We start from the raw sequence: 21,248 nt of genomic DNA on the forward strand, positions 1-21,248 counted from the left end.
ATACGCATCCATTAATTACATTCTGCAAAACATTATGAAAAAAACAATTGCAAGCTAACAGGAAACGTGGAGCAGCTTTACTGCAAACAATGAGAAAACACCACAAAATCTTTTGTCTTCTTGATTGTCACCTGCCAACAGAGCAAGTTCCTCTTTGTGATTCAGAGAAGCATAGAGTGCCAATATCACAAAGAACAACACTGTCCAGCAAATGTGTCATAACCGCAGCAGTTCTCTGGTTGTTTTATGTAAGTATCTCAATGTCTCAGGGATTTTCTTATACCTACAGCTATCACATCACGTAACGGTGCTCAAGTCAGCACATTCTGGGACATTCTAAATGCCATATATAATGTCTCAGCTGCTAAGAATATAGAAGAGGGAAGTGTTTTTTTGTTGTTGTTTTGTTTTTTGAAGACAGCATAGCATCATGTATACAAGGATGAATCCTGTTACAACTTCATTCTTATTAGCTTGGTTAAAATAAGTATATTCACACATTTAAACACTTAATGTGAAATCAACATATTAATTCTGTGGTGTACGTAGGATCTCATGCCATTCCCAAATTATTATGTTATTAACAAAGATCCTACTTTCTTCAATTGTGCTGAAAACCCAAAATGTTCCAAATGTCAACCAAAACCACTTTCACAACACTTTTCCCATATATACTATTTTTTACATACTATTTTTATATTTTTTTAATATACACTATTTTTTTTTTTTGCAATAGACAAAGTTAGTAGAATCAGCTATATTATACTTAATTACAAAGCTGATGAAATTTGCACAGGATGATTCCTCAAGATTTTTAGTAAATTGGACAAAGTATATCAAAGAAAGAAATACTAGGTCACACTAATATATTAGAGTAACTATGACTAAGAAAAGTACAAATACGTGACTGTAAAAGACGTGAAAGCTAGAATATAACTCATTTCACAAAAGGAAAGATTCACCTCATCCATTTTGAGAATCTTCTTGATAAATAAGTCTGTTCTTAACCGAGAAACTAGTTCATTAGATGAAAATCTAGGCACTGAACTCCAGATAAACAGAGCAAAACGTGTAGGAATTTGGTAAGTCCATGTTATTTTTAAACCACTGAGCTTTGAAGTTTGAAGTCAAAGATGGAAATCCTCTTCTTCAGAAAGGTAGAGCATGAACATGAAAAACCAATGGTAAGCACCATAGCAGAAACCAAGTGTGTTGTCATCAATCTGTCTAAGAAGACTTGTAAGATTTACTATGAATCAGCACTGAATGCCAAGCCTTAATGCAGTGTGTCAAGAATCTGTAGTAACCCCTGTGGAAAACTAAAAATCCATTGAACAAACTGACTAGAAAAGTATTTAGCCCCTGTCAGTAATGACAACTAGTACCCCGGTGGTAAAAACAGAAATAAAAACATCTTAGAGGGGAAAAGAGAAGTCTTACAAAATGTATGTTTTGAGAGTTTGCTGTGATTGTTTAAAGCAGTCAGGCTATTCAGCTGGGAGATGGTGGGTGTCATGCTGAAAACAAATTACGGTTTTCCACCATGACAGAATCTCTGGACTTTCTGCAAAGATGCTGGTTTTGTTATTTCGGGGGGTGCTGAACTGAATTCCCATAGAGTGGAATAAGCAAGATCTAATCTAAGTCACGGTTTCAGAATAGGCTCTACTTGGAACAGAACACAGGGATAAGAGAACTTAGTTCTCAGACTGGTAAAAGGCTATTCCAGTTGACAGAGATTATGTTAACAGCTTCCGTGCTGGAAGTTTGGCATAAAGGCTTTAGGGAAGCTGTCTCTTTGCTTTCATTCATATTTCATACGGATTATATGTATGCACAGAGAACACTGCATGTATTAGCCTGTGATTTTCTGTCACAATCATGGTCATCACACTATATATGTAAGTAGTCGTGACATAAAAGGGACATTTCAAATCTTATTTAATAGTCTCCATTCTTATATTCTGGCAAGAAGATCTGAGGAACACTACCTTACCATGTTAAGCACTGCCTTAGGACCTCACAGTGTTCTTTCTCCTAAAGCAGATACCACTTCCAGTGCAAATACATGTGCTTACAACTTCAATGTTAGCTGTCAGTAGGTACTCAAGCATGAAAAGTTAACATTTGCTTTCTATCAGGATTCACGTGACTAGTGCTCAGTGGCTTGAGTGCTGGAGAAAAGTGAGTACAGAAGGTCCATGACACCAGAGTAATAAAGATTTTCATGTTCAAATAAAACTTTACAGATGTTTTGGCATTCTCCCAATACAATTTAAAGAAAGTAACAACAAAATCAAGAAAGTAAGCAGGTAGTTAACTAATTATAAATGTTTTTCAGTTGCACCTCAGTGCAAAGCTTACTCCTCTTGTGGTTGTCTGAAAGCCAGAACTAGCTAATGCTGCATTCTGTGATACTGAAGACATTGCTCAGCAGCAGTTCACCTATAAAATCCAGTATTCAAGGCTTGTTCAAGACTTGTTTACAACGGAAGATATGCAGAATTTTAGAAGCTTATAAAAATAACTGGGTGATCCAGCAGCTGGGTGATCCAACACGGATTCAATAGTTTCCTTCCACCGGCTTTCACAAATGCAACCAATGTCAGATCTCATCTAAAATTTAACCCACAGAAACCTGAAATAAATCCCCATGTTGAACCAGCTTACCTTTTCAACTGTATAAAATTTTTTTACATTGCAAAAGAGCAAAATGATCTAGACAGATTTTTCTAAAAAACTGAAACAAATGACAGTGAGATTCATAGCCTTGATAATTTCTTTCTTGATGCTTAATAGAAAAACAACTTGTTCATGTAAAAAAAAAAAAAAGGGGGACTAGCTAAACAAGTTATCCAGATTGACCTTGTTTATCATGTTTAACCTCTCATATCCCAAATGATGAGACAGCCCTGATGACAAGTTTTATATGGAGAGTGATAGTAATTGCATTATCATCATTATATCTTTTGTGCCTTAGATGAGATCATATTATTGTATTTCTCCAGATACTCTTTGCATTTTTTCCTTATTTACTTACCAGAAATAGTAAATTTTAGAGATTGGCAAGACTTGCAATTCTAAAGAAGCTTTTTATAATTCTGACTAGTTTTCATTTCCTACAAACATTAGAAGTCAAAATACCATTTTTAAAAAAGGGATTTTTAAACACAGAAATGTCAGATTGTTTGTTTCCAGCATTTCTAAACATTCTAGCATTCTCAAATCAGAATGAAGAACAGTTTGCTATTTTTTTCCTCCAGCTCCTGGACTGAACCACCCCTCTGAAGATTTACTACATTATTTTGACCTAGCCAGAATGACCTACCACTTTCAATATACTGTCAAAAAGCTCAACGAATGAGCCAACACGAGCCTCATGACATTGAAAGACAATGCAAAATCTTGAAGAAATACCCATGCAAAAATACAGGCTGGGAACCATTTGACCGTTCTGCAACTCTGCAGGAAAGGACACAGGGTTCAAGTTTAAATGGATCTTTGTGGAAAAGAAGGTCAACCACCTACCACTCTGCATCAGCAAGAGTGTGGTGAGCAGGTTAAGGGAAGGTACTCAGCACCTGAGAGGCTACACTTAAGAGTAGTATGCCCAGTTTTTGACACTCCAGTATTAGAGATTAACAAACTCCTGAGTCCAGAAGAAGGCCTCTAAGATGGTTAGGAGCTGGAGTAAATGATATTTGAGGCTGAGGGAACAGGATTTATTTAGCCAGAAGAGAAGGCTAGGGTGGCATCCAATTGCAGTCTTCCATTACGTAAAAGCAGGTCACAAAGAAGATGGAGACAAACTCTTCCCAAAGCAAAAGAATAAGAGGCAATAGTTATAACTTGCAATAATGGAAATTAATATTGGATATGAAGGAAAAAAATTGTACTGGCTGCAGTTAAGCAGTGGAATAGGCACCCAGAGTGTCTCTGGAATCTCCATCTCAGGAAATTTTCACAACTTAGCCGGATAAGACCCTGAACAACCGAGTCAAATTTTGAAGTTAGCTCAGCCTCAAGCAGGAGCATAGACTGGATGATTCCTTATTTCCCCTCCAACCAAAGTTTTTCTGCTGCTCTGTGTATCAGCAGGAAAAGACAAATAACCAGACTGAAAGCATCATTACTCCACCATATAAACCCATTATTTACTTACTCCTCAATTATGGTGTGCTGTTTGACTCCCATCTCAAAAAAAAAATAATTTAGAACTGGAAATAGTTCCTTCCATATTGAAAGGGACTGAATAGATCAGAACTCTTCAGGAAGAAAAGACAAAAGAGTCTAAAAGGTAGAATGATAAGGATAAATCATCATGAGTGGTATGGAAAAGTGGATAGGAATCATTTGTTCACTTTGTCCTAATACTAGTATGAGAGACTACCAAAGCTAGAAAAACAAAGGGCAAAAGAAAACAAAAAATGGGGTTCTTCATACAATGGATGGTAGGCCATTCGAATGCTTTCCAGGCAAGAGCACAGCAGCACTTTGCATTTAAAGAAACACACTGCAAGTTATTAAACAAACAAACATGAAGCTCAGGTATTATGAGACTAGGAGAAAGCTGGGTTAGAAATATGTATTTGTCCTGTTTTATTCTGTGCTAAGGCTTATTACCACTGCTGGCTAAAGGATGCTAGGTTAGACAGATGCTTAGCCTTAAATTAATGCTGTCATTCTTATGATAATGTCTTACAAGGTTCCTAAGCAGGGACTGGCCATACAATCATAGCTCTGAAACTTTTGAGTTTTAGTCACCACCAAAAAGAATTATCTGTGTACAATTGTTAGAACCCTTTGCGTTCGTTATGAGAGATTCCAGCTAACACACATCCATGGCACCTGGATATCTTACAAAGAACCTGAGACATAGGCAGTATTTTGGTACATGTTCTGTGATACCAGACCATGTAATTTATTTAAATATTTTCATATGTCAGAAATACATACAGATAAGAACATGAAACACCAAAAGATGCAGCCACATGAATAAGGTTAATAGAGATATGCTGATTTATGAGACAAAGATGTGAGCCATGATTTAGATCAATAAACCCACTGTTGATTTATAGATGTTCTGCCAGAGCAGTAAAGGTTACAGTAGACTGTGTACCCAACAAGCCTTGTAGACAGATGATGAAACATGATGAAACATATGAAGCAAGTAAAAAAGATCACACCGAGTACTGAATGCATGCAAAAATAGAGCTCATGCCAGTTGTGTTAGTATAAAATTGTTTCCACTTTTACTTTACATTACAGTGTGATCAGGCAAAGATGTTTGTTATAGATGAATAGAGTTGATTGTTTGCTGATTACAGATGCACTAATTAACTCAGTGTTATTTGTTCCAAAACTCTATTAATAATCAATTCCGAAAGATTTGGGCAGTTGTGTGCAATTTGACATAACGTTAATCGCCAGAGTAAAATGCTGTAGTCCCTCCTTTAGAGAATAATGAAGACACCCATCCCCCCCCCCCCCCCCCCCCCCCCCCCCCCCCCCCCCCCCCAAAAAAAAAATGTTGGCAGGGAACCAGTATATCTAAAATAGGCCACTTTTCGATCTAAGCAGCTTGCTAATCACCTGAACCATCCTGACAGTTCAGACAATGAGGATTTAAGAGTTCAGCCCATAAAACGATGTTTAAACGAGAGGTGCAAAACTGTGCCAAAGCTTTTACCTATGAGCCAAGGAGGTCATGTTTGTGCTTTGTAGAAAATATATATATATATATATTAAAAACTTACCCAGATGTATACTGTTCTGTTTAAGTGAGCAAAAGTTACCATAAAGATGAATCCTAAGTCTAGAACCAGTTTTTTTTTTGTTTTTTTTTTTTTTTTTAATCTGGAAAAGGACCAATAATAAAGGCACAGTGGAGAGCTACACAGGGATTTGTAACGTTGCTGTTCTGCGGTAGTTAGGGTTATGCCAGCATTTACTTTTCAAACACTCATGAGGCAGAGACTTACAATAAAGCCATAAACATTCTCTCTAACCTGAAACTAAGCTGTATCTTGAGATCTCATCTCTTTCACCATTTCTGGACAAACACAAATGGTTCAGTTATGCAATTCTGAAGAGAAAAATAAGTTTGTTGCACTGAAAAGCTTTTAAAGATTTTTATCTTGGAAAAAAAAATAGTTTTGGCATGAAGAAAAGCCCTTGGCAAGACATTAGTCCATAGTCTGCTCTACTATCTGTTAGCATTTCCAAAGAGAAGCAAACAGACTAGTCAAGCTACTGAGATTTCTACAATTGCAGTAACATTTTCCTCTCAAATTTTCAAGGGGGATTTCACAACCGTGGGTAGACATACTAATTTATTACCCTCAAAAATGACTTTTTTTTTTAAACCGTCTGTGCAGAGATATGCATCAACACTCATTTCCACTGTATCAGACCTAGGCATTCCGCCTCAGAGAATTTAGTAAACAAAATAAGGCTTGACAGCAGAAGCTCTGAAACAGCCGTAAATTGGATAAGCTGATCCTGTAAAGATCCTTGAAATAATTAAATACAAGGAAGGTAAGTGACAATGATTTATCTGTATATTTACAGCACGTAGTCTTCATATGGTTTTCACACTAGTTTGACCCAGATATCTACCTGGGTACTGCAACATATCCGCGCTAGGCCTTGTGAAGTCAATTCTGCTTCTGCAGTACCCTTTTATCTTCCAGGCTATCACATGTGGAAAACACAACACAATGAAATAAAACACCATGCAAAACTCTCACCTCTCAATCACATACAGCACCTTGTCCTCAGTCTGCTCTTTGGTTACAGTAAATCTTTCTAATAGAAGAACTTCAAAACATAAAAGGTATACAAGAGACAATAAGCAGTAAAACCAGCTGATATTGAGTTATTAATGACACACAAGACTAAAGAATCGCACTAAACAAACAGCAAGAGTGAGATCCAAGGCCCCATGGACTCACTGAATAAAATTATGTGGAAGACAGGTAGGGCATAGAAACCTGTGCCTACTGCTGGTTGACTACCAAGTTAGCTCTATTTAATGACAGTAATGAGCAGGCCACTTACAGCAAAATAACTAAGTCTGTCTCTCCTTACATGTCTAGTCTCCCTACACAATGCCCCTTTGTCCACTTGCCTCATTCACAGCTGAGAGGAAATGAATTATTGCACAAGGGAACATACATCCCTGACCCTTGGCTTGTTATGTCATCATCCTTAACGTACAGAATCTTGAAGCTTTGGGAAAGACCTTTGAAATCAGCAAACCTATTCATATTCTTCAGGTCAACCATATATACACTTCACTGTATAAGGCCATATTGTTTGGCACCTTGGCAGATTAAGCCTGTTTGTTAGACGCTGCTTTTCCTCTTCAGCCACAGAAAAGAGGGGTGAGGCAAAATTACACAGAGGATGTAAGATGACAAGAGATGCTCTGGGTTGATCAGGAAAGTGTACTGAGAGGAACAGATGCGCCGAGACATTTCCCCTTCATTTCTAACTGCTATACCTGTAAACCACTCAATGTCTCTTACATTCTTTAGAATAGCAACCAGAAGTCTGCAGGTTCTAAAATTCCCACAGAAGCAACCAGAGCACCCAAGCATCTTCCTTGCCAATTAGATACAGAGTAATTCCTCTTTTGTTAAAGACTGATATGGGCAAGCCCTTGAATTTGTGCTACACCTTTATCAAAAATACAGCAAGAATCATAGAATCATTAAGGTTTGAACAGACTTCCAAGATCATCTGGTCCAACCATCACCCTACCACCAATATCACCCGCTAAACCATGGCCCTAAGCACCAGGTCCAACCTTTCCTTGAACACTCCCAGGGACAGTGATGCTACCATCTCCCTGGGCAACTCGTTCCAATGCCTGACTACTCTTTCTAAGAAGAAATGTCTCCTCATTTCCAACCTAAATCTCCCCTGGCACGACTTGAGGCCATTCCCTCTAGTCCTATCACTAGCAATCTGTGAGAAGAGGCTGACCCCCAGCTCCCCACACCTTCCTTTCAGGGAGTTGTAGAGAGCAATACGGCCTGCCCTGAGCCTCCTCTTCTCCAGACAATAGACAACCTTAGTTCCCTCAGCCTCTCCTCATAGTACTTGTGTTCCAGGCTCCTCACCAGCTTCGTAGCCTTTCTCTGGACATGCTCCAGGAGCTCAGTGTCCTTCATGTAGTGAGGGGCCCAAAACTGAACACAGTACTCGAGGTGCGGCCTCACCAGAGCAGAATACAAGGGGATGATCACCTCCCTGGTCCTGCTGGTTACACTATTCCTGACAGAATCATGGCTAAAGAAAACAGGAATCTTTACTTTTATTGTTGTAATTCTGTGCCTTTTTACATGACAACAGCACAGATGCCTGTGTGTGACTTCTATTGCTTCATGGACTTGCTGGACTGAATCTTCTTTCCCAGTCTACAGATGCTACTCCTTTTCAGTTTTACCCAGTCTCCTAGCAATTCGGAACAGTTGGTTGTATCCCCTACAATTTCTGACAACTATTAGTATATTGGGCTTGCATGGCAAGGTTTTGGTAGTGGGGGGGCTGCACAGGTGGCCTCTGTGAGCAGAGCCCAGCAGCTGCCCCATATCAGGTCAGAGCCAGTTCCAGACAGCTCTGAAAGGGACCCACCACTGGCCCTAGCCGAGCCATGAGCAACATTGGTCGGGCCCCTAGGAGAGGAGATAGAAGAAAAGGGGGAAGAAAAAAATCTGCTGCAAAATGGCAGTCATGAGAGAGAGGAGTGAGAAAACACGAGAGAACCAGCCCAAGAACCCCCAAGGTCAGTGCAGACGGGCAGGAGGTGCTCCAGGCACGCAGCAACAGTTCCCCTGTGGCCTGTGGAGAGGCCCCTGGTGGAGCAGGCTGTCCCCCTGCAGCCCATGGGTCCCACATGGAGCAGATCTCCACGCTGCAGCCCATGGAGGAGCCCCCAGTGGAGCAGGTGGATATGGTCTGGAGGTGGCTGCAGCCCATGGAGAGCCACCACAGGAGCAGGCCACAGGCCAGAGCTGCAGCCCATGAAGAGGAGCCCACGCAGGAGCAGGAGGTCTGGGGGGAGCTGCCGCCCATGGGGGACCTGTGTTGGAGCAGTTTGCTCCTGATGGATGGACCCCGTGGTATGGAGCCATATAGAAGCAGTTCTTGAAGAGCTGCTGCCTGTGGGAAGCATACACAGGATCAGTTCAGGAAGGACGGCATCCTGCGGGAGCAACCCCACCTGGAGCAGGGGCAGAGCGTGACTGTGAAGGAGCAGCAGAGATGAAGCACCATGGACTGACCACAACCCCCATTCCCCGTTCCCCTGCACCACTCGGGGAGAGGATGTACAAGAGGGTGGATGGGGGGGGAAGGTGTATTTAGTTTGCTTTTAGTTTCTCACTGCTCTGTCTGTTACTAGCAATAGGCAATAAACTTCATGAACCTCCCTATGCTGTCTGCTTGTGATAGTAACTAGTGAGTGATCTCCCCATCCTTATCTCAAGCCAGGAGCCTTTTTTTATATGTTCTCCCCCTTTTCCTTTAAGGAGAGGGAGCAAGAGACCACAGTTAGAAATTTATGAGCAAACCAATATGTGCCTATTATGATCCTAGCATTAATGGGCTGTGATTTCCATTCAGCTTCTGTGAACTATAATAAAGAGCAGGAACAAATAGCGACCAATGATACAATGCTAGAGACTACATAGGAATTTTGGAACAGAAGCCAAATAGGTATCAAGTATCATTCAGACACCAAAAAGTAACTGATGGTCCTTGTATGGATCAGAGCCTAACCATCCCCAAAATGTAGATGTCATAAAGCTGGAATGCAGCTGTCTAATGCAACAGAGAACAGTTTAAAACTGGTAAAGAGAAAGAACGGTGTGCCAACAGCGACTGCAGGGCAGTTTAGACAAGCAAATGTAATCACTTGTAAATCCAGCTGGAATACCAGGATGAAATACCTCAGTGTTTAGAAACAATGCCTTGGGATCCACATTGAAAGAGTTTCATTAGAGGCCCTGTTTCACATATCACCATGTAGAAACGCATGAAGAAATGCATGCATAATTACTTGCAACCACTCATTTCAGTGCTTTGGATCACAAAATATTTGTCTGCAAAAATACTATCAATGTACAAACATATAGGTGCATAATTTTGTGTGAAATAACTGATTTTTATTAAAGATTCAGTTCATCACTGTACTAATGGTCAGGATTAGAAACTTACATCTTCCCCAGGCAGCCTTCCTTCATACTTTCTTTGAGTTTCCACATTGCTGACAGAATATTTGTGTTAGTTTGTACTGGGATATGGGATAGAGTGAATTTTCTTAATAGTAGCTGTTATGGTGCTATGTTTTGGATCTGTGATGAAAACAGTGTTGATAACATGCTGACATTTTAGTTGTTGCTGACCAGTGCTTACACAGAGCCAAGATATTTTCTATTTCTCACACTGCCTTGCCAGTGAGGAAGATGAGGATGCACAAGAATTTGGGAGGAGACACAGCCAAGACAGCTGACCCTGGCTGACCAAAGGGATGTCCCATAACATGTGGACACCATGTGCAGCAATAAAAGCTGGGGAAAAGAAGAAGGAAAGGGTGCATGATCAGAGCTATGGCATTTATCTTCCTAAGCAGCCATTATGAATGATGAAGTTCTGCTTTCCTGGATATGGCTAAACATCTGTGTACCAATAGGAAGCAGTGAACAAATTCCTTATTTTGCTTTGCTTGCATGCACAGCTTTTGCTTTACCTATTAAACTGTCTTCAGCTCAGCCCACAAATTTTCTCACTTTTACCTTTACTGTTCCCTCTCCATCCTGCTGAAAGGGAGTGAGAGAGGGGCTGTGTGGTGCTTATCCGCCCAGTGGAGTTAAACCATAAGAATGTTCCATGCAAAAGTTTGAAATGGAGGAAGAACTGTATTTTTTGTGTTTTTATAAAAATCTATAAACAGCTTTACAAGAAAGATTACACTTTATCTGTCTGCCAAACTGCAGCAGAGGTAGCGAGGACTGTCAAATAAACCATCTCATTCTCCTCCCCTCAGTAATGGTTTATTACACATCTTTGTCTAGCATGAAATAGTTCTGTGAAAAATAAACCAAGCACAGATCTTATTTTGGTTACAGAAAGGTCTGAATCATTTATAACTGAATTAATTGCTAGAAAAGCTTATGAGTGGCCAATTAGTAATATTTGGATTTGGATTTGCCAGTTGGCCCAGAACTGGAAATGAATATTAGTTTCTACATAAAGACTGTAGTGTTCACAGATAAAAAACATTCAATCAAAATCAAGAAAATACTTGAGAATCAGTCTTGAACAGAACATGCCTGATAGCTGGCCAGATAATTATTAGCCAAAATTGCCTATGATATTTCCCAACTGCAGATTCGAAAACTGGTTCTGCATTTCTCATACATCCTAAAATCTTGATATTTTGTTGCACTCTCTGTAAAGTCCTAAAAGAGCAATAGGAATGAATAGTGCCACATATAAAACCTGTATAGATGCCAGCAAACTGCTCATTTGTGTTCATAAGGTTTCCACATGCCTTTTGAGGACAGTATTTTCTCCTTTTGCATCCCACTTTTCACAAGCAGTAAATGAGTCTCAAACTCATTTGGATCATCTTGAAAACTATAAGGAAATTCTCCAAACCACCAGAAAGGTAAAGAAAGCAGTACAGTAGTGCACAGTGTTTGATGTCCAGCAGAAGCATCTTCTCAAAGACAATTAAGGAAAACACACATGCTCTGTCACCACTGCTTCCAACATGGAAACGTGGGCTAGGATTACCTACACCAGATAATAGCTTCTGGGGAACAGTAGCACTCTTCAGCTAATTCTTTTTCTCCATCCTCTTCACAAGCTAAATATAGCCCAGTAGCATGGGGCACCAGAGAAAATTCTGCATTTCAGAGAAAGAACTGTAGTGTTGAGCTGCTTCAATGACTGAGCGGACTGCTCCCAGGGTACATTACATTTCCTTTGATTTGCCATCCCCCTATCAACCCAAGTCTGACAAGACTCGGCCCAAAACTAAATATGAGAACAGAGATAAAGTGATAAAGAATCACAGGAAGAAGCTATCGCAAAATAAAAGGGGCAGAATAAACATTGACAGAAGTATTCTGTACAATCAGAAATGCGTGTGACTTAGGCAAGTAACTCTTTAAGGAGTTATTCTGTAGCTCCTCATCAGAATATGTATATTGAGAGTTATAACAATTTACAATTTTTTTCACTTAGTAGAAAAGTAAATAATTGTCTAACATGCCATGGCACAAGTTTTCCTCTTTCTTGAATGATTTTTAGTTGAACTATATCTTGAACATATTCTATGTTCTTTACTACAGATTGTGCTCTCTTTTAGGTTCCAAACTTGAAGAGCAGTTGTGCAGCCAAAGTGTTTTTTTTTCTTCAGAAATTCAAAGTAATATATTTTGCTCATGAAGAATTTATTCGCACTTTCTTGAAGTGAATTACAACAAAATCCTATATAATTAGAGCATAAACTCTAATGTATTTGTACCGGTAAGAACTGATAAAAAAAAAAAAGACACTAGAACACTGTGTAATGCTCAGAGGGGTATTTTAAAGCTTTTAAGTTAAGCATCATTTAAAACAGATTGTAATTAAGGATTCCCCCCCACCCTTTTTTTTTTTTTATTACATATTAAGGTCTCTAAGAGCGTAACTTCCATAAATAGTCAAGAATAAACTACATTCAGACCTACATATAAGCACATTTCTTGGCACAGATAAATGAAAACTGTGATTGCTGACATCTCTTTGAAGGAAGATTTTCTTTTTTTTTTTTTTTTTTTTCATCCCTGCCCTTGTTTTATTTATATGGCTCTACACACTTTTTATTTTTAATTATCCTAAGGAAAAGAAGGGGCAGGGGGGAAAAGAGATCTTTGTTTTCCAACTGAGACACTGAAATACATTCCAAAGCTGCTTTTGTTTTTAATTTACAGAAGCCCTCATGTCTAATCTACTAAGCCAACAAATAATCTGTTTGCCAGGTTTTACATGAGAGTCATGAAAAGTGCATACAATTGCTGACTTTATTCTTTTTTAGGATACAGATTCATTCTCTGCCATAAACTTGAAAGGATCCTTTTGGAGAACTTTTCACAATGAATTTATTTTTAACTATGCATTTTGTTTCCCAGGAGTTATTTAATTTTTACTCAGTCACTTGTGCATCTTCAGCTCTCTTTTTCTTAATAAAAAGAAAAGCTTTGTGCTTGCCTATATGAAAGATAAGATAGCTAGGTCCGTATACTTGGTCATGAAAGCAGCAATATGTTTCCCTCTGAGAAAATTATAGTGCAAATGAGCAGTCCCACATAGTTCCACACACAGACAAAAAAAAAAAAAAAAGTCTTTCCTTCTGTCCTTTAGAACAATCCTATCTCCTACTCTTCCTAATGTTTAAGGATTTAAGGTAAATCTCATGGTCGAAAAACTTGATGCATATCCTGGGAAACACTGAGAATTTCTAAGAAATTGGGGGGTGGAAAAGTAGAGGGAGCAGGACAGCAACACAGAAATACAGCATCACTACACTGCTTTAGATCTTCTAAAAGATGCGTATACACATGCAAGGCAGAAACACTGTTTTGCAGTGAGATTTTTGAATGGTATGATCTACCACAAGGAAACTTCTGGTGTGGAGGAGTACACCACCATGTGTTATTTACTCCCCTCCTCTTCATTCTGATACATCTACTCTGCTAGACAACTATAAAATCCAGCACAGCATTATCAGTGAACTTGCAGGAGGAAGAGAGTACCTCTGAGCTACCTGCCAGCTCCCCAAAACTGGGTTTTGCAGGGATTTGCAAAGGCAATGCCAACACTGAGAATGCACTGTGTTCCTCTGGAGATGCTCCTTTATCATTTCCTTCTCTCCTTCTCTTAAAGAATACGAGTCTAGAAATACACTGAACAAATAACAACACAACTAATTAACTGATTAATCAGTTGTGTTTAATTAATTAACTAATTTATTGTGTTAAAAGTGGCCTATTTACTGACATCTAAATATGAGGTACTCAGTTTGTACTTGAAAGTGGAACTTACATGGCAAAGAAAAGGATCAGGATGAAAAATGTTCCAGGTAAAAAATTCTTCTGCTACAAGATCTTACCTTCTATAAAGTTATTCTGTCTACAGGTACCAGTTAAGTCTTTCCACTTCATGTGTGTTCCCAGAGTATTGTGCTTGGAATGCCATGAAAATCCTGACTACATGACTTTAGGTAGACTGAAGCAAAGTAAATGAAGCACAATGGAGACTTCAAACAGACATAAAATTATGGCTGAGATGACCCTTTTGATATACTAGACAAGAACAAGAATTTGGGGAAGGTGCAGAAGAATTACTAATAATTTAATCGAGCTCATATTTATTTTGTGTGTAAATATGTGATGGCTGTATGAGTTTCAGCCCTGGGATGTGGCCTGTAACTTACATCTGTTAGAATAAAGGTATCTATTGCCCACCAGCTGCAGGAGAAAGGCTATGTCCACAGCTCTTCCTCCCAAAATGCGGGCGTAGCCTAATACAGCATTCTTCAGTTCAAAACAAGTAACATTCTAGGTACTTGTCCAACTTCCTTCTAAGATATACCTGCAAATAGAACTTCACAGGCAGGTGTTGACTTTATGTATGTTGTAGTGAACAGATGAAAAGCTCACGATCTATTTTATTGCTATGAATTCTGATTTTATTCAAGGGACTTATTTTACAGAATAACTTTCATCTATTTTATTCTTGTTAAGTACTATTGTATAAGTCAACCCACTCTCATGCAGGTCAGAAAATAAGATCTAGTCCTAGTGAACCTTTTGGAATTTAGGTTTTCATAAATTTTAAACCATCATAATTTTTTTTAACAAACTATTTTGAGTCCTTCTAGAGTTTCCATTTCCTCTAACATTATTGTCTCCCTTGCCAAGCAGAGTTGCAAGTTATGTTGGCCAATTTCTTATGAAAAAAACAAACAAACCAACCCACAACACAGAACAAGATTTTTTGTCTCCTTACAGCGTATCTGTAGTTTTGCTCAAAGATAATTACCATACGTATTCATTAGGTCCTTCTTGCAGAACTATCAGTGCCCCTTCACAAAGTAACTGCTTTCTACAGTCTCATTCTCTCAAATGCTTTCCCCAGCTCTTTTAACTGAAATAAGGAGATGCAAATTCCTCAGACTCCCACATTGTTATGGATGAAAACCTTCCTTCAAAGTAATTTGCACCTAGGACATGGAGTCAGAATGTGAGATTAGGTATCCACAGCAGTTTGTCTCCACAGTAGAAGAGCTTCAAACAATGTTTGATGGCTCAGGTATATGGGGAAATTGAAATAAAACAAACAAACAAACAAACAAAAAAACCTCTCTTAATGAGAGCAGAGGTACAAGGAAAGAGTCAAGCTATGGGTTTAAACAAGAACAACTCAAGTGCTTTTTATTGCCGTCATTCCCCACAGCACTACGATGACTGAGAAAACTTGCATTGTCTCAAAAATTCCTTCTATTTCATTCTTCAGTCACTGGAGCGTAGTAAAATTAGTAAAAAAAAATTGGTAAAAAATTAGTAAAAAAGACAGAATGATTGCAATGAATTAGCTTGTAGAAATTCTGTTTGCTGTTGCATGTCACCATTAATGACACGTTTGCCAGTGTTCAGCAGCTCCCAGGACACACTTATTTCTAAAGACAATTTAAGAAAGTACTGCAGACTCCCCCACCCACCAACACCGGCCAGGCTGTTGTGCCTTTCATTTATTTTTTTATTTTTTCCATCTCCTGCATTTACATACCCCTTCAGGCACATGTTCTCCAAAGTGAGAACTACTCAAATATAGTTTACATTTACCCTACAGAGCATTATAAAGAGGCAAAAAAATTTTCAAGCAAGGTGACAAGATTCACACCAAAAATCATTTTGTAAACTCTCTCAGATGTTGTCACATCAAATCCAGAGGAAGAATTCTACCTCCTCAGCAGCCAATAATGGAGAAGGTGACAGGAGAGCAGAAAGGGAAAACAAAGACTCCCACATGCGCTTGGGCTGCTTTTCAGATCCTCAGCTTTGTCTATACTTAGGTTGTGAGATGATTTATGATCACTAGTCTCTACTGCCAGGGCAACCGTTCACTTCAATTCTGCATGTTCCTTGATGGGTTGGTTACATTTTCACAAATGCTATCATAACACTTTAACTGCAATAATCATCTGTTTGAGTTGTGCTGTTACTACACTATGCTGCCAGGCAGCTCTTCTCTATTGAAATGTCCAACACTGATAAATAGTGTAACTGTCTGAAATCAAGCCTAGAAACTCCTTTCTTTAAACATTTCTTAACTGAGTGCTACTTTGCAGGGAGTGACTGTTCCCAAGACCTGATGAGGGGAAGCACAACAGAAAGAAAGAGTGCCCAAGTGACAAACTAGTGCTGAGACAGATGATTGCAAGCTACAGAGTTACCGTGACTTAACAAAATCCCATTTACTAGCTGACCTGCATTAACTGACTACAACATAGTTCTGATTCACTGCAGTTACAAAGGAAGGTAGATTACTTTAAAACAGTTGTTAGCTTGAATTGTGATGTTCTAAATGAAAACCTTTTACTTTAGAATCACCGTGGGTTAGAAGCATACACAAGCAGTTAGAAGAAACTCCTTAGCCTGTGAAAGCTGAATTACATGACTGGAACTACTGAATTCTGAATGAGAACAAGTATCTGTGAATTATTGCACTGAGTAACAAAGAGCCTAGAAAGTAAGCAAATGATGAGGTATATAGTGTATTGTAAGGCAAACAATATAAGCTGAAGACTATAAGGTGAAGATTTAGCTAGGTTCTCACAAGTATTTTCCTTATTGTAAAATCAGATTTTTTTCTGCCTTCTTAATCTTAGGAAGGTTTTAGGAACATGATGTTCTGTGACACTTATTGGGAAGCCTATTCTTTTTTTAGTTCAGATAAGAATGGCACTACTGTGCAACCACTTTGTGGCCCATGTGAAAACATCTAAGCAAGGCACAGAGGAATCAGGCTTCCTGCTTTTAAACACCATTCTCATTAGCAAAAGCATCTGGAGCTGGTCTGGTACTAAAACACACTCACAAGATCACCAAACACACTGCCTCTATGTGGCACTAAGGAAATAGTTGTATATCACATTTGCTTCTGAGATGACAAAAAATAAATAAATAAAGCTCTTCCCTTACCCTCAGTTAAAGGCCACTACCTTACCAATGCCACCACTACAACTGCTTAGTAAATGACTTCATTGAAAAGATCTGGCTTCAAGAAGCTGGGGTGGGGGCCTGGTGGGACACTCATCTTGTTTCTCTAACTGAGGGCAGTTCCCCAGTCCAGATTACGGTACAGTCACACACAGCGATGCATAGACACAACTGACAGGGCAGCATACAACAATGCCAGGGCATGAATCTAAGTTTGTCTTGATACTGAAGCAAGTCCATCAAGGAACTGCACTTGTCACACACCTCAAAAAAGAAGCTAAGAGTAGCATGGATTCCAAGAGAAAGACAACATTGTATCTTCATACAAACTTAGCATTTATCACACTTTGCATACTACATCAAAATACACCAGACAATATTGGAGCCCACTCCACTGACTTGACAGTGTAACTGATAGCAATACCCTAATCCACCCAATGAATGAGTCCTCCTCCAAAGTGCAGACAGGGAAACAGAGCACAGAGAAATGAAGTTTCTTGAAAATAAGTATGGCAAATTTAAAAGCCATTCTTACAGGTAATCTGTTTCCTAGTGAGTAAAAAAAAAGCTGAAGTCCTAAATTATTCTTTAAGAAAGTGAGTTTACCAGCCTCAGTCCTTAGGGATCTATTCAGTGTGTCCCTTGACTGCCCCCCTGTGCCACAACTCCCAGCCCCTTAGAACTAGCTACCCAAACATCGGGTCTCCTGCTTCAGCCCCTTACCTCTCCTGCTCCAGCCCTGCCACATCTCCAAAGCAGGACCCTTTATCCGATCCTTTTCTAATGCCAGCTACCTCACCTCCACAGCATCTTGCCCTTTACCTACCAACCCTCTGGAGTCTTTACATCTACAAGATATTATCTAGTGATAAATACAAGAGAGCTTATTCTTTTTCAGGATATCTAGTGTGAGGCAGACTGATATGGCAAGAACTGGACAAGCTAGTTTTCCAAAACTCCACAGTCACTTTGACTACTAATGGTGAAGACAAAGCCTGCCTGTTAAGGAAACTAGAAACTACTGCCTTGTCTCATATGAATTCCTGCTTTGTTAGGCCTTGGAATGGATGAGGGTTAAAGACCATCTGGTCAGAGCTGAAGGGTATAAAATCAAATGCCCTCACAGCAAGTACTTGTTATTTAGTGCCCCCTGACCACTAACTCCGGCAGCTGTTTCCAAGCACACCTTAGTGATGACACAGTGAATTTCATGGGGGCGGAGGGAGAAAGTATTTTCCAGCCCCTCCACAATGCACTCACACGCACACTTTCCTCTATCACGTATTTGAGAAATAGAACCCGAGTAGTAACTAAAGGCTTGGTATACCCAGTGGAAATTAAAGGCTGCATGTTCAAATGGGCATTACCTTGGGTGGGTTGGTCAAATTCTTCCTAAAGTTGTTTTATTCTAGGAATCTCACAACAGAAAGAAGAATCCTTTTGATATTCACATTTCAAAGAGCACACTTTTGTGAATATTTTCAACAGAAGATGATAGCACTACTGATTTATATAGACTGCATATAAACCTACACATGCATATGCACAAACATACATGCACAGCACATACATATGCATACGTAGAACTATCTGTAACAGAGGAAGAGATCCTTTTATTTTGCCTTTTGTGCTGCTCTCCAGGAATCTTCCTTGATCTTGACAGAACTGATAGTTTATAATGAACACTTTTATGGCTGGCATCATGGAAACGTCTGGGAGTAACATTTGCTCACAGTTGTTTTGTGTATTATTTTTTTTTAAACACAGCTACTGTGCTGTTTGCCTCCAATAAACATTTTTTGTGTGTTTAAATATTTTATTGGTTCAGACAAAAAGCAAAATAAAAGAAAACAAGTAAACAAGAGAGTCTGCTGTGCTTCTGCAAATGGAAAGGTAAGAGACCCTGAAAGGATAAAGAAACCAAGTTGAAATTGGCTGGGTCACTGCCTGTGCTATGGATTAGCTACACGTGACATTAAATAGTGTCTTATTTTCCCTCTACATAGAAAGACAGAGACAGGAAAACGGAAACAATTCCTCAGGAAAGCCCTATTCAAAGTACTTGCATGACCCTCAGCATCTTGGTATTTACTTTCTATCATATCAATCTCCACAACAAACCTAGAGATTTAGAGTGTATTCCTCCCATCTAGCAGAAAAGAACTGATGCATTAAGAAGCTAAATGATCTACAGAGGGTGACACCAGAGTTTCTGGCAAAGCACTAAGAATCTCAAATAGAAGATAATAACATTCTGAAATACACCATATCTTCTTGCATCAGGTTAATATAACTGATATTAATCCCAGAAATAATATCAGAAGGATGAGAAAATACCAGATGTCCAGCACAGTAAACACGGAATATTTGAGGGAGAAATTTAGAGACACAATAGCCCATTCATTCTATTTTAAGAAACCAAGTCAGCCACATTCTACGTTGATGTGGTGAAACTTCCTTTGTCATTATGACATTCCTTCCTTCTTTCCGTGTATTTTTCCTCTTGAGATTCAAAATCTCCTTGAATCTAGGTACTAGACTTAAAACTACTCCAAGATTTGAACTATTTCCAATAGTGACCAGTGTTCACATTAAAGTTATGCAGATTAGAAATAGAGCTAGCTGAAAAGGTATGATGTATTTTAGGCGATCATTTTTCAAATACTTTTGACTAGTTCTGTAAACTGAATAGGGAAGAAAAAAATTTGAAGAATCTGATATCTCACACAAGATTAAGAACATCTGTTCCACAGGTACAGGCTTTGTTATTCTATCTGTAGGAAGAATTTGTAACAGAGTTAAAGCCTTGGCTTTCCATCTTCTTTGCATGTATGAAAAGCTAATGTTAAATAATCATAAAACATAATCAGTGAGTGAGGTGTTACCCTATCACCTCTTTGAAGATGTATAAATTCCACACAGGCTGGAAACCTGTTGAGTCAGTCCCTTGTCCACATGCACATTAGCTGGAAGAGACTATTCCAAGACCACTTGCTATTCAGAGGCTATTCCAAGGCCACTGAAATGCTTACGTGAAAGCTTCCGCACTTATCTAGGCAGTTTAAGAAAGCAACTATGGAGTCTAAAACTCAACATCCCCCATTAGGTCTGCTCCAGCTGAGATTGGAGGGGTATAGCATTCTGTGGGATATTTTTGCTTCCTACAATACCCTGCATTTTAGTCTAGCCCATCTCTGGAAAGAAGCTTCAATGAAAGTTCAATCAATTCCACAGCTTCAAGTGTATTTTAAAACCAGCATACATGAAAAACGGAATAACGGGATGCTTCGAATTCTGCCTCTTTATGAATACTTATGAAAATGTGTGGATCAAAGCCTCTTACCCTGCAAGTAAATTTCAAGCCTCCTGTAGGACTTGAAGAGTATTAGAACTCATTTCATATTTCAGTTAGCATAAAGCACGTGTTCAGGAATTACTAAGCAATAATTTTGCAACAGGCTTTTCCCTAATTTGCAGGCAACTGCCTCAGAAATAGAGCACAGAGGTCTAAATAGTGCCCCTTCTGCTGCCTCTACAAGAGAGGAAAAGGGTGTCAGGAATACAGTAAACATTTCAAGCCACCTCTCTCATTACCTTAACAAGCAGCTCTAGCTACCTTATACACATGAAAAACATGCTTAAAAAGAGAAACGACCCACTATTAAACGTAATCTCCTGAGTTCTCTCCTTGCTAAAACAAACTTCAACCAACCTTGTATCTGCCAAAGCTTTCCACCTCCAAGTTGTCGATCTCACTGAGCATTTGTTCTGACACACTAATTTCTGGTCACAGCTCTTCCCAGCCACTGCCTTTTCTCCTGCAGGAGGATTGCAATGCTCCTAAGGGACTGACTGCAGTTCAGAAGTTCCAGGTTCAGCATTCTGGTGGTCTAATGGGCCTCCAGCACAAATGCATTTGACCTAAGATTTTTTTCCTAAAGTCTGAGTTGCCCGGCAGTCAGGCAGCCA

Source organism: Cygnus atratus, chromosome 5, assembly GCF_013377495.2.
Source record: "Cygnus atratus isolate AKBS03 ecotype Queensland, Australia chromosome 5, CAtr_DNAZoo_HiC_assembly, whole genome shotgun sequence".
NCBI classification, from domain to species: Eukaryota; Metazoa; Chordata; class Aves; order Anseriformes; family Anatidae; genus Cygnus; species Cygnus atratus.